At 32.0% G+C, this 15,884-nt stretch overlaps 2 protein-coding genes across 4 annotated transcripts in view; one reads left to right on the top strand and one right to left on the bottom strand.

Moving 5' to 3' along the window:
• Nucleotides 1–15,884, bottom strand: part of LOC126775286 (flotillin-2) — a 246,230-nt gene that overhangs the window by 100,631 nt on the left and 129,715 nt on the right. The gene's annotated exons all lie outside the window — the stretch shown is intronic.
• LOC126775303 (uncharacterized) overlaps nt 570–15,884 on the top strand; it is a 28,680-nt gene continuing 13,365 nt past the window's right edge. The window contains exon 1 of one of the 2 annotated variants that reach the window (XM_050497138.1): nt 570–672. The gene's annotated coding sequence lies outside the window, so the exon portion shown is untranslated. Of the gene's footprint in view, nt 673–14,299; nt 14,543–15,884 lie in introns of those variants that run through there. The other variant, XM_050497137.1, reaches the window with a different exon arrangement.

The raw sequence follows: 15,884 nt of genomic DNA, 5'->3' as shown, positions 1-15,884 counted from the left end.
AGTGATGCAACATTTCCAACTAAATTATAAAAGATAATGATTAAGTTTAAATAATAAAAATTCTTTTTTATTTTATTTATGGACTTAATTATATTTTCTCAATAGTTCCTCGGTGAATAGCACTTAGGAACCCCGATTGGTTAGATACCACATATTTTTCACGTAATCTACGGCCTAACATCAATACTAGTAATTGTTGTGTTCTAGTTTAATGGGTGATGTACTCAGAGTTACAGGCACGCGCATATATATATATATATAGTTTTTAGTTTGCAAGATTGGTGACGCATTGATGTAAGACATACCACCAGGCTGTCCACGGCCAATAATATACAATTTAAATGAAATATTGTAAGTACTGGAGTCAATATGTATGATACAAACTTTATATACAAGTAATTAATAAAAAAATATCTGAGGGTCTATTTATGTTATAATTGCGGTTTAAATAATGCACTATATACATGCAATTGGGACGAACAATCATATGAGAAGTCATCAAAAGAGTAGGAGTTGCGAATCATATCGTCGCACGCGCAGTGACGGAGAGGCGCGCGCGCCGGTACCTCGCGGCACTCTCGTTTTTGAACGTAGAAAACATGTGGTTCTATATTTGAAAAAAAAAAATATATTTTGGATACTCTTTACACACCCTGCTGTTATTTAATATAGGTAAGTTATATTTTCATTTTTATTTATCAACAATTCTTACATTATAATTTTGAAAGTTGATTAAATTATAAATGATGCTGAAACGATAATTGACGTGGATTATCCGCGTTACATTTCTCTCTGCACAGTGAGATATTCAAGCGTAATTAAGACGTTTTATCTTTATAATAAAATACTCTGTCAAATTAATAATAGAAAATTTTCTTTAACTTATTTGAATTTCTAAAAAGTATATCGTAGAAGCCGAGATGGCCCAGTGGTAAGAACGCGTGAATCTTAACCGATGATCGTGGGTTCAAACCCGGGCAAGCACCACTGAATTTTCATGTGCTTAATTTGTGATTATAATTCATCTCGTGCTTTACGGTGAAGGAAAACATCGTGAGGAAACCTGCATGTGTCTAATTTCACTGAAATTCTGCCACATGTGTATTCCACCAACCCGCATTGGAGCAGCGTGGTGGAATAAGCTCCAAACCTTCTCCTCAAAAAGAGGAGAGGAGGCCTTTAGCCCAGCAGTGGGACATTCACAGGCTGTTACGATTACGATATCGTAGAATAGACACTCGATCGGTAACATTATAATATTAAATAATGATCTATGGCTTATGAATATATTCGAAAAATTATTATTAATTAAATTTGTAAAAGAAATTTCTAAATTAATACGTCACTAGATTACGTTACTACATGATATGAGAATAATACGAATTTTTGAAACTCTTGTTTAGAATCTAAACGAACTAATTGTGATAGTTACACAATATAATGTTATTAAGATATGCATAATTAAATCAAAATGTACTTTATTCAACTTGATTCTTACAATCACTTCTAAGTGATCATTCTAAATATTTTATTTATATGTAATGCTACCAAGTTCGGAATGTAATTCGACGAGAAGAATCACCAATTAACTCAGTAGTTACTCCTTTATAAACCTAAATTGCATCATCGACTATTGAGCGAAAATAAAAAATAATTAAATTTATATATTCTGTATGGACGAATCTAACGAATACTAACAATACGCTTTTTGTATATATGTGTATAATTAAAGGCACAAGACCGAATTATTAGGGACATCTGAAAATACAATGGTAATAAACTAAATCGGTTATAAGAAACCTCCTCTACCCCGTGAGCTCCTCATCTCGCCGACCATCTGCCCCGGCGCGGGCATCGTGGATGACGATTTTGAGGTCTGACGATAGGACTACGACCACAACAGGATTTGACAACCAACTGGAGAAGACAACAGACCACAAAGATATGGATAACGACCACTGGGTCAGTGTGACCCTGGGCCTTCGGGCCTAAAAAATAGGACACAGCAAGAATGCTTGTCGGGGAGGAAAAGCCGACTGGCTATTTAGGCCAGTCCGATGGAACCCTTATTCACAAACACAAACATCAAAATCGTTAGATAACCATACACACTCTTAAGTATCATATAAATTGTAAATTACATACCACGAGACCATAATACTGTCTGATGACGAAGATCTTAGTATCTTTAATCTAACAGATGTGATATAAGAATCCTTTAATCAAACTATAGTCATTGGCACACAGTTGAATTTGTCTCAGCATTTCCGATGTTTCTACATAAGCTAACCTAACCAATAATAGTTGTCAGAAAGTAATTAAGATATTTCGTAATCAGGTGAATTCATTTATTGTCACCATAAATATTATGTTTACAATGCAATGAAATGCAGTCATTTTAAATTAGTTTATGTAATGTTGGTGAAAAAGGTTAACTTTAGTATGTTGACAGCTATCTTTACTTATGTCATTTTAATATAGAGATCTAATAAAAAGTATATATATATATATATATATAAACATATATATATGTTTACCTAATGATACGGCTTCATGCTGACTCACTCATCTCTCGGTTAAAATATTCTATTGTTAAGCATCATATCTATGATAGACAGAATAAATGATAAGGCAGAATACATGAACTGCGATCATAACCTAAGATAATTTAAGTACCACGGAACAATGTTAACTGATGACGCCTATATAGATGTAAAAATGGGTCACATAGCTGAAATAGAGAAGTTTGTCAGGTACAATTTGGCTATACGAGTTAAGGACAAAGACTATACGGCTGTGAGACTAGTTAACATGGCCATCCAGCAGCTGTACTGGTAAATGCTGGATGACCAAGAAAACTCACGAACAGAAACTACCTACGAATTAAATTAGGATACTAAGACGGGCAGAAGGCGTAACGAAACCTGACAAATTTCGCAGATCACATCAGAGACTCCTCCAAGCTTCTGTTGACAAGCTCCAGCTTCTGTTGACAAGATTATTTAGACTTGAATGAGCAATGGTTTGGGTATATACGTACGTTTTGTGACGAAATGGAGATTACATCGTTACGAGGCTTTCGAAATACCGGATAAAAATAAAGGCAGAAAACACCTGCTTGTCACAGAATCGACAACCGTAATTCTAATCACGTAATTCTATCTTTGCTCGTATTAGATAAAGGGTATACATGGAATGAATGACTCCACGCAACCCAAAATCAAACCAAACCCAAAAGCCAAAAAACGGGGAGACATACCAATGTTATAAAAAATGCTTGAAACTGAAAGTTTTAGCCTTATTTTTGTGTTTGGAGATGGCCCCAATAAGGCAAGGAAGAAGAGAAAAACATCTTAGATCCTGTACCTTACCTGTAGTCCTCCTGATGCCGGATGACTTCTGCGGTGTACTGACTTCTGTTTTCAGTCTACAAAAAAAATCTCTGTAACTGTACTGTAACTGTAACAGCCTGTTAATATCCCACTGCTGAGCTAAGGCCTCCTCTCCCTTTTGAGGAGAAAAAAATCTCTATTTAATCTAAATATTAATTAACTTTCTCTTTATATTACACGTATTTTAATATATTTGGTCATGCGGTTAGCTTTAAAAGGCATAAAAAAGTAACGGAGTATGGAAGTTATCGGTATACAAACTTCCAGGTCATAAAACCACGTAAAGCCTTTGGTTTTCCGTCTTAACTCTCTATCCGGTAGTGTCGGATTACTGCCCTTTGTTTGCGCAACTACTTGTGCACTATAATGTCTACCGCGCATCTGGTTACGGTTTGATCAGCATGGCGGGAAAAGGAAGTGGATATTCTAAGTAGGCTTTAACATTGTTGTCAAGAAATATAAATAAAATAACATTTACTTAATTGATTAATAATTCAAATATTTTTACACGGATAAAAATATTTACAGAAGTGTTTACAAAGATATGTAATATTGTGTATATAAGAACACAAAAGCATTACATAAGTGTACAACATGCTTAGTGTGACTTCACAGATTACGTTTCACTTTCGATGGTAAATAAACATTGTCCGTAAAGTACATTTTAGAATTACCTGTTAACATTTTCTATTCGTCTCACTCTGACGCGATTAAAAACTAACTGAATCTCGCTAACTCTTACTTTGCATGATTTTCAAAACACTGAGTAAGCTCTATAAGAAAAATTTGTACTATTGCTGTACCCCTTATAGCGTTTACATTCAAAGTATTGTTGAAAAGAATAATAATATAGAAATCTTCATTTTTACGCATTTATTTTCATTCTTTATTTTATGCATAAAAATAAAGATTTCAATGAGCGATAAACATTAAGAGGGTCAAAGGTCATGAGATTCATGATAAATGATAGCAGATTAACTCATTAATTTAAAACAAAAATAAAAAACTTTCAGTTTCGAGCATTTTTTATAACATCGGTATACGATAAATCATTAAACTTCACATAAACAGAAGAGCCACAAAAGGATTTCATTGGTCGATCGATTGATAGACACGAGCTTTATTCGTTCACTACTAAGCGGATTCCCCTGAAAGTAATCACAATTAACGAATCGTATATTTAAAAAAAAATGTCCAATTTTTTTTATTAACGTCCACATACTTTATATATTTCTTCTATATATGAAAACTAGTTTTTTGCACGCGTTTTGGCTTGCGTTTTGGGGGAACAGATGTTAAGTATATAAAAGTATCTGGTGGTAGGGCTTTGTGCAAGCTCGTCTGGGTAGGTACCACCCACTTATCAGATATTCTATCGCAAAACAGCAGTACTTGATATTGTTGTGTTCCAGTTTGAAGGGTGAGTGAGCCAGTGTAATTACAGGCACAAGGGACATAAAATCTTAGTTCCCAAGGTTGGTGGCGCATTGGATATGTAAGCGATGGTTGACATTTCTTACAATGCCAATGTCTAAGGGTGTTGGTGACCACTTACCATAAGGTGGTCTATATGCTCGTCCACCTTTCTATTCTATAAAAAAAAGTAGCCTATGATGTCCTTCCTTGAAAGTCATGATTGTTTCATACCATGTTTCATTGAAATCGGTTCAGTGGTTTAGACGTATAGCGTAACAGGCAGACAGAGTTACTTTCGCATTGTTAATATTAGAATAGATGTAATAGCGATACAGCTATTAACCAGTTTTATTTAAATACAAAAATAACAACAACCGCTGGCTCTGTACATGAATGAATATATTGTAAATATCACACTATTATAGGACAATAAAATATATACAATATATATTCCGAACCGGCGGTAGATGCTTGTAAGTATACTACTTATATACTTGGATTTTGATTGACATTAACGAGGCGGATCACTTACTCGTATAACATTTAAGATACAATAGCCTCAAGGAAATCTATAAATTCTAAAAACAGTACATCCTCTATCCTATATTACGTAAAGTTTTAGGTTAAACGTATAATTATACATTTATGACGCCGTGTTATTGTTAATGTATCTATAATGACGAGCCGGTTGGCGTGGTTGGTAGATACTTGCCTTTCACGCCGAAGGTTGTGGGTTCGATTCCCACCCAGGACAGACATTTGTGTGCATGAACATGTCTGTTTGTCTTGAGTCTGGGTGTAATTATCTATATAAGTATGTATTTACAAAAGAAAAGTAGTATATGTAGTATATCAGTTGTCTGGTTTCCATCGTACAAGCTCTGTACAATCTTAATTTGGGATCAGATGGCCGTGTGTGAAAAATGTCCCACGATATTATTATTATTATTATTATTATCTATCACGAGCGGTTCATATGGACATGAGTTTACTTAGTGGTAGAGCTTTACGCGAGCCCGTCTGGTTATGTACTACTTGCTCATCACAAATTCTACCGCCAAACAGCAATACTTCATATTGTTGTGTTCTGATTTAATGGGTCAATGAACTAGTGAAACTACAGACCCAAGAGACATAACATCTTAGTTACCAAGTTTTAGTGGCGCATTGGCGATGTAAGGAATGGTTAATATTACTTACTGTGCCACTGTCTAGTGGCAGTGGTGACCACTTCCCTGATGGTGACCTATATGCCCATCTAATACGTACCTAGGCAATATAATAATATCACATTATATAACAATATCGGATCATAATCACGTGACTCAACATTATTGTATCCAAAATAAATCTTGCGATTAAAATGTTAACGCCATTAAATTTTTTATATACATCACGTTGTACATCAATTTCTGACACAGGTGTTATATCACAAGACAATGCAACCGTATGTAATTAAATAATAATTAGAGCAGCGAATAATGTTACGGTTGCGTACTAAAAGTTATAAGATTATTATGCTGAGAGTTCATCTTCATGTTTGTATGGAATATGAAAAATATATATTATTTAAATAAGCAATGACATACTTAGATTAAAATTATATTATGAAATATTTATTAGTTATTGTCTTAACTAAAAGTCCATTCCTACTTATGTTAGTTTGTCTGGTGTTTGAGATTAACATACTTCGATAACGTTTGACCAAACGTATATACATATATGTATGTATTTATTGCATGGAGAAGGTTTATGCTATCCACTTGGATGTAACTTGCGACTACATGGCGCTGCAGGACATATATACCGTTAAACCTAGTACTAGTTTTCGCCTAGTTTTGAAAGTCTACTTGCATGAAATACATTTTTTTTAAAGATATACAGTAATTATTATAGAACCAGTATTGTATAAGTAAATTGTTTTTGTATAAATATTAATAATTATACATATAATAAACTAATATTGAACATTATATACGGGATGGATCTTCATGAAATATCGCTCTTATCGACCAAACCACTTTTCATATATTTTTAAATATATTTTTGTACAAATAAATAATGTTTGTAGCATTCTCTAGTTTATTCCACTGTGAAGACTTTTCTTAATTATAACACAGAACATATTTCACGCAAATTGAAAGATATATTTAATTAGCTTTCATCGTAACAATGTAATTTAAATCAAATTAACTAGAAGTGAACGCGTGAGAAAACAAAATATTTAATAAAAATTAATTTAAGATTTATAACACTGAGATTACAGAATCTTCGAGATAGCGATTGAAATAGGGTTGCCATTTTATTTTTATTTTCATTAATCATATTTTTACACTGATTATAATTTTGAAGAACATGAAAATTATGCTTGTCACGTCAATACCACAAATTTAAACTGCGGAGCGCAGATCCTAATTGAATAATAATAAATATTTGAATATAATATATTGGTTAAGTTTTTCAGTTAGGCATTACAAAAAAAAAATTATGAAGCATGTAGCTCAGCATAGACGTCGCATAGAGCTGCATCGTTAGTTTTCACAATGCGCAAAGTTGATTTACACGACACGACATCGTAACTTGTGTATAAGTTCCTAGTTACGCCCGCGACGTTCTATTTCCAATTAGAATAAATAGAAAGAAAAAAAAAAGGTCTAACTTCAACACCATTATTTTTCGGAATAGATTTTCATTTATCACCGTTTCGTTTTATTTAAATGTACACAGCGATTTTTTTAAACTAAATGGTACTATCTACGAAGTTGGCAATTACGTTTCCAAGTTTCAAACCCCAAAATCCAAACCCCAATCTTTCATTGAAAAAATCTACGAGCTACCTCCTTTTTAATTATTACTGCTAAAAACAAGAAATCCTTTAAATTTTAAAAAGTAAATTATTTTTTTTCTAGATTAAAACTCTGTCTGAAATAAAGATATTTTTTATCTCGTTCAAAACACCAATGTCTTGTCAATTTGGTAATTAATTTTTACATCATAACTGTTTGTTTGTTAATTGCGATATATAAATAAACAATGCGAAAGAGATATTATTTAAATAAAATTAATTATAAATGACCAAACTACAACATAATTCACTCTCATACCCCTTCTTCCGCATACATACAAATGAATATTAAAACCTAACAAGGAAAATTGGAGGGAATTATAAAATTTCTCAACGCCTCGAGTGTATTTCGTAATTACATATTATTTACGTAATCCGTGTTGAGATTACTGATCCAACGCGAAGAGTAAGACGATAAGGTTTGTTACAAATACATTAACTGTTTATTCTAGTTTTTGTTTAATCGAGTGAGTGCTTAACGGAAATTATGAATCGCTTTTTTACTTAAAGTAAAAGGTTCTATAAACCGTTATTGAAACAGTTTTTGGATATTTTAGACGACATGTGTGCAAGTAACTGGCTTATTTGGTGTGGTGAAATTAAATGTATATGTTTATTAATGACTTTTCAAATCATAACAAATATTACGACACAGCGGGACGTGAACACGCAACCCACACGCAAATCGAAACTTTAGTGACGATTGTGTTTGTATGCGAGCGTGTTTGTGTGTTTGTGCCCGATTATTAGTGTGAGATGAAAACATCCTAACTAGTAAACCGGAATGAATAAAATCTTTAATTTGCGTAGTGGCAAATGGTTCATCTAATGGTAAGTAATCACCACCGCCCATAGACATTGGCACTATAAGTATAATAACCGCGTATATAAGTATAATAATGCGTAGCCAACCGAGGAAACTAAGATGTTATGTCCCTAGTTCCTGTAAAAGCACTGGCTCACTCATCCAACCGGAACACAGTAATACTAGGTATTGCTGTGCTCCGGTTGGATGTATGATGGGTGGATGGTACCTACACAAACGGGCTTGCACAAAGCCCTATCACCAAATAAACAGTTATAATATTCTCTATTCGAGTAAATCATATACGAATACTAAGCAACTACTAAATTGCCGACGGAATCATACATATCTACAATAATTTCACCTTGTGAAGTACGAATAAATGTTTAAATCGAGTGACGGAAAAAATATTACATAATTACACGACATATTTGCATCTTGTGCGTTTCACGATCACGCGGGACTTTTACTAAAGTCAGAGATTTTCTTAGAATAACAATGACATTACGAAAAAATTTAACGCTTATAAAAAGTCTTAAGAGATGACAATATTTAAACCTAACTAGTAACATAATTGTTTACTATATTATAAGGAAGTCTTCAAGGACACATTCCGAGTTAATGGAATAATAACTCGTATCTGAATTTCATTACGTTAAAAATATTTAGTCCTGAAATATAGATTGTGATGCTGCCTGCTAATATACATGCGGTATATTAAAATAACAATAGTGTAAATTTAAAATAAGATACACCAAAGGCACGGGCAACACGTCTATGGAGATACAAACAATATATATATTAAAATTGTCTCGTTCATCCAGGATGTATGCGGTAAATAAATAATGGCTCGGGCAACTGAGAAAATATTGTTAAGATACATACGACAAAATTGTTATTAATATTATGAACATGTCACCCAATAATTGTAAACGCCATTAGTTTGTAATAAATCTACCAAGATTGGAGCGTCGTCATCCGACACATGCAGGCTTCTTCGCGATGTTCCTTCACCGACTAACAAATTGACAAGACAAATTGAACTTATCGAAACTCAGTGCTGCTTTCGTCTTCGAAACCGTAATCTACGGTTAAGTCTTACCGCTTCTAGCCATTGGTTCTATCCAATCTTCTATTCTATACAATTATTCTATCCCATCTTCTATTCTATATTAGTATTCTAGCCAATCGGATCTTATGTAAAGATCATTTATTGTTTATTTGTTTATTACTTTTATATTAAGTAAAAAATAAATTATAATTATTTACAAACAGATATTAGATATTAGATTATTTTCTACATATTACACAAAAATCAATTATGTTTTCATTCAACGTATGTAAATTACATTAAAGTTTTTGCAGCACGTTTTCATGATTAATTGTAAATAAAGTTTCTAGTTGAAGTTTATTGCACTTTCAACGGCATTTTATACACACACAAACACGAGTAATATGTGTATGCATATGTGTGTGCTAGTACTTGTAAATCAACATATTTTAGATTATATAATTATAATTATATAAAAGCAAAGAATAAAATTAAATAAAAACAATGAGTAATAAAACAATATCTAGTAATACATATTCCTCATAAATTTTCCATCAAATTAGGTTAAATGTTGCTAATTTATATAAATATATATATATATGGCAATGTTCTGAGTGATTTTTATAAACCTTAAGAGAGACTTGAAATTTTAAGGAAACCTTCGTTTTTCAACGTTAGAAATTGCATCTTATGATTGTTGCGAAATTTTGATTTTAAAGAGACTACCAATTGCCACGTTCGAATGGTTTAACAAACACTTATCTGTTAAAGACGAGACAAACATGAAGCATTGTAAACGAACTAACTGGTACATTTAACTTCCGCGATCGAAGCATCATGTATATGTATCATTGTATATACATATGAATTATACGTTATAATTGCAATAAATATAATTTTTATATATATATTTTTTATAGAATAGGAAGGCGGACGAGCATATGGTCCACCTGATGGTAAGTGGTCACCAACGCTCATAGACATTGGCGTTGTAAGAAATGTTAACTATGCTTACATCACCAATGCGCCACCAACCTTGGGCTCACTCACTCTTCAAACCGGAACACAATAATATCAAGTACTGCTGTTTTGCGGTAGAATATCTGATGAGTGGGTGGTACCTGCTCAGACGAGCTTGCACAAAGCTCTACCACCAGTAAAGTCTACATAAAGAATATATTTAAACTAAATATAACAATCCTCGAACGCAACGCTCGTACGTAAGCGCGTTGAGTTCGCATTTGTTATTTCCATACAGAATATGTAGAATTCAATTGTTTTACAGGTAAAAAAAAAATGTAAGGCCACATTTTTTTTTTCAAATATTTTATTACGCTTAAATAAAAATGAACGAGTCGCAAGTAAGGAACTAGCATTATCAGTAATTGTCTGGCACCAATACGATCGACATCGTATTTTAGGAATAGTAATTTAAGATCAAAATTCCACCACGTATGTAAAATGTATTCTTGTAAAAAAATCGAGACGAGCATTATGATTTACGTAACACAAGATTGACTCCATTTTGAGATTATCGATCTTTCTCTCGATTTCTCGATTACGAGAATTCATCTTATCTAAACGAATTTGACATTAGGTACATTTATAAATAAAATAGTTTGCTCTATTACCGAAAAAAACACGGATATTGCGTTACGGAATCGATTCCATGCGTAATTAATTTATTATTATTAATTTTATCAGACTTGCAAATGATTGCAAAGTTAAAATACAATCACAAACAGTTTGTTTCATTTCAATTTTAATTTTCAAAACGTTTTGGCTGTAAAATAATAAAAATATATATTTATTAAAAGTTATTGGCAGTAAAAAACAATAGAGCCAAGAAGTATTCAATTTTTTTAAATTAGACGAAAGTAACAAGGTTCATTGGTAGCGCCGTAACGTAACCAAGTATATCCGCCTACTGAAAAAAAATAGCAAAATATAGTGAGACAAAAATATTATTTTATTTAAGGAATAATTATATCGTAAAATTAGTAAGTGTCCCACTTCTGGACTGCCCTTCTCTTCTCTTAAGGTTTTCCTCGGATTGAACCAGTCTTGGCTTAGACTTCGGTATTTTTTGATAACAATCATATAATAATCTTTACAATAAGTCATATACAACATTTAAAATTTGCATTTAAATTAAGTTCTATCGTCATCACTTTCAGAAATACTTCGCATTTAGCTAGATATTTAGCTTTAGGCTATATTTTTGGAAAAAATGTCATAATATAAACAATTTTATTGTGTCACAAAGTTCCATCGGAATTTCTTAATTTCATGAGAAGTGATGCCAATGATTAGCGTAACAAGATAATATTAATTACTTTAATATAAACTAAACTGCAATATTTGTGATGCCGAGATGGCCCAGTGGTAAGAAAGCGTGAATCTTAACCGATGATCGTGGGTTCAAACCGGGCAAGCACCACTGAATTTTCATATGCTTAATTTGTGATTATAATTCATCTCGTGCTTTACGGTGAAGGAAAACACCGTGAGGAAACCTGCATGTGTCTAATTTCTCTGAAATTCTGCCACATGTGTATTCTACCAACCCGCATTGGAGCAGCGTGGTAGAATAAGCTCCAAACCTTCTCCTCAAAAAAAGAGGAGAGGAGGCCTTTAGCCCAGCAGTGGGACATTCACAGGCTGTTACGGTACGGTTACGGCAATATTTGTATAGATAAAGTACTATATCGTAACTCAGTATAAAATATTGACTAGGTAGTTTTTGCCTTATCACTTTTTAAAAATAAAAATCATTTAATACTACGAAATAATACCTAACACTTTCGCTACCCTGGTTCAGTTTTAAACGATAGTTATAAAATAATTAATAGCTCGTAGAGACATCTAGGTATTCCTTTGAAAAGTTTTAATTTATTTATTAGTTCTAAAACTGGACGCTAGATGGCGGTATTGCTGAAAATAATAATTATACAACTTTAAAAATTCTAAACTAAATCACAGTAACTATTTTTATTTGTATTTATTTATGTACAGAAATGTACTATTTTAGAAAAAATAAAATAAAAAAAAAACATTGACACCGATCACCATGAAAGTTGTTACTTAACAACGTATTTTTTAATTAGTTTAATTCGCCACTAGATGGCGCTACAGAATATAAATCTCAAGTCATATCGTTCGCCATTAAAAATGGACTTCCATCTAAGCACGGAGAATATTTTAGCGCAAATCGTATTGGATACTAGTTTTCAAACAAATTTATTAGAGATATTGCGCTTATCGATATAACACTTGAGGATTATATGTATCATAAATTTCATAAAATAATTTATTCACCCACAGTGACATTCATAATAATTATTAACTTTTTTCGTAGAATTATTTGAGGACGATTTTCTTCGTGCTCAAATGTATTTATATTACCAACTGTCTAGGGCTGGCAATTGGCGTTATAACTAATGTGGTGAAGCACCATCTAGCGGTGAGTTACAATAAAGTTAATAGCGTAAAAACCTTCTTCATGGAAAAATACACATATTTGCCAACTTTCATGGCGAACAGATTTACCAATTTTTTTATAGAATACAAGCTACTAAAAATCGGGCAAAAGTTGGCAGTGAACCTGCCTTCCGCTCAGTTTTATCGGGTTCGGTTCCCGCCCCGAATTTGGGTGGCATGGTATGTTAGTCGGCTGTTTTGCTAATACAGACATTAAGTTGCCAATCTTAGGAACAGACGATAGTGAACGTATTACTTCGTATTTACTTTAAAAAACTATATTTCAATATTTTTATGTTCACGGATTAATACTCTTACATATATATTATCAAAGTCGGAAGGAATATTAATAAAATTTGAGTGTTATTGAACGCAATGTAATAAACTGCAACGATACCGTTCACTTAATCAGAAACCAGTAACTACATAACTAAATGTATGTACATAACGGAATACGCTTTTTTTAAACTAATAAGGATAAACCACTGCACACACATTAAAAATAACTTTGATTTTTTTTATGTAATAGATTTTTTTTAATTTACGTATTAGAGATAAATTATAATAAATATATAACAGAATATCATTCGTGTACTATAAACATATGGATCGTCTAAGGGTGAGTCTATATTCGTTGACCCATTTTACCTCCTGGCTTCGCACGTCAAACGTTAGGTGTGTCACGTAATGTTAAATTAAATAAATACTATAATAAAATTAATATAGATATAGACGAGTTAGGTGATGTATCCCACTGTACAATCGGATAATCTACAAAGTATCTCCATCATACCGTCTTTTTTGCATATTATTATTAAAACATAATTGAAATCCAAAACCAAAATGCATAGTATAAAAGACAATATTTTACTGAAAACGTTAAAAAAATAATATGGAATTTATTTATTTTGCAGCACACGATTTTTAAGTATAACATATATATCTAAGTATATCCGGAAGAAAATATAGAAAAATAATGAAAGTTATAGTTAAATTTATAATTATAAATAAACAACGATTTATATAAATAAAGTTAAATTCATTTTGACATCTGTATACCTGTTCTAATTAATAAATCGACTGAAATTGAGATGAAGATAAAATAAAGTTTAATAGAATCGTAACAAAAAAACATATAACACGATATAAATATAAAAAACTAGGTATATCAGCCAAGCTCGCGTCATTATTAAGCTTTATTTAATACGAACACAACAAAAATCCACCGAGAAAAAGTCCAAATAACGTGCTAGATAAACGAAGAAACCAATGACAGCGGAGCTGGAGTCACTCGCTCAGTATCCAAGTGCGCCGGCGCACGTTAGCGATGAAAGTACCGGAACACTAGCGACTTTCTATCGACTTTAGTGAATGTTTCAAATAAAACCCTATACGAGTTGATACTTTAGACGAACGTTTCAAAGTGACATCCGTGATACAAAAATTAAACAGACGGGAAGGACACGTGTTAGTGACAGGAATCTTATTGGGTTTGCAAGTGGAAATAATATTTGTCTCTAGTATTAATCAAATACCGTAAACATGGATTTAAGGTAATATATATTTTTATTTGTGTTTAGTTTTTACGTTATAATAAAATTAACTCTTTACATTCATCAATTATTTGATCATACAAAGTAGTAACTTTATTAATCGTCTATAAATTTGGTTTTATCCATAAAAAGATGATTAAGTTTTTTTCTTAAAAAAGTAACAAAAACTTTCTAGACGTCCACTCTAAACTATGATATGACTGAATTATTAAATATACTTATATATGAATGAATTATTTAATATATTTAACTCTAGTAAGTTCATCTTGTAAGGGTGTAACTCCGTTTGTCGATTTATAAAACTGTTCATCCTTGACCTACTTTAAAATAGATGACGCTATCAGGATCGTCTCAGGCCAAGCGCTCTTGGCCACACTTAGAAAGTAAAAAAAATCGACATTGTGTTTCAACGTTTTTAGGCCTCCAGGTCGAGGGCCTTGAGCCCGTGCCCCATGTGCTTAATGACTCCGAGGCACTGCTTAGAAATATCTATAGAATATTCAAATTTATTTATTGTAATATTTTAATATTATACAATAGATTTTTTAGAGTTTTATATTGAATATAAACAAATGACTTTTATATAAAATATTTCTTCGCTGTCATAGATTCATTTATGTTAACATTTCCGAACACTTTCTAATAAAATTGAGTATATCTTCAAACGGCTCATAAAATGAGATATTTTCAACTCAAAGCAATCGCTTAGTACAAGTTACACTATTTGCTATGTTATTATTTCTTTAAATCTGGATTGAATTAGATTTTATTATCCTTTATGCAATTACGATTCGTATCCTATAACTACTCACGCGTTAATTTAAAAATATCATAATGCTTTATTTTAAATAATAAAATATTATTTATGACAAAATTTCATCATCATATATTAAAACAAATTGTTAAATAAAATCATTAATTTATCAAAAGTACAATAAAACAGCGCGGAAACTGTTTCTCCAACACATCTCATGTTCTCATTACACAATAACGGTCAATGAAGACAAAATATTCCATCGGGTGCGTCGGAGCATTGTATAGAATTAATTACAATAGAAAGCACATTCGATGCATTAACCTCAATGCTAATAAATAAATAATAAAAAAATATCTTTAAAATAAAACGAAAATACTTAACAGGCTTTTTTTTTATTAAAAACTTGCATTGTGATGTGTTGAATATTTAATAGGCAATAGCATTAATTATTCATCCAAGGTTTGTTCGTGCTGCCAATATTACTCAACTGTACACTATCTTGTTATTGCGAAGTTATAACCACGAAAAACATAATCATTTATTTCATCATTTATCTCAGCATCAGCATATTTTCTTCGTTGATAA

The sequence above is a fragment of the Nymphalis io genome, chromosome 18, assembly GCF_905147045.1.
Source record: "Nymphalis io chromosome 18, ilAglIoxx1.1, whole genome shotgun sequence".
NCBI lineage: Eukaryota > Metazoa > Arthropoda > Insecta > Lepidoptera > Nymphalidae > Nymphalis > Nymphalis io.
Note: the sequence above shows the minus strand (reverse complement) of the source record. Positions and strands in the feature narration are given on the sequence as shown.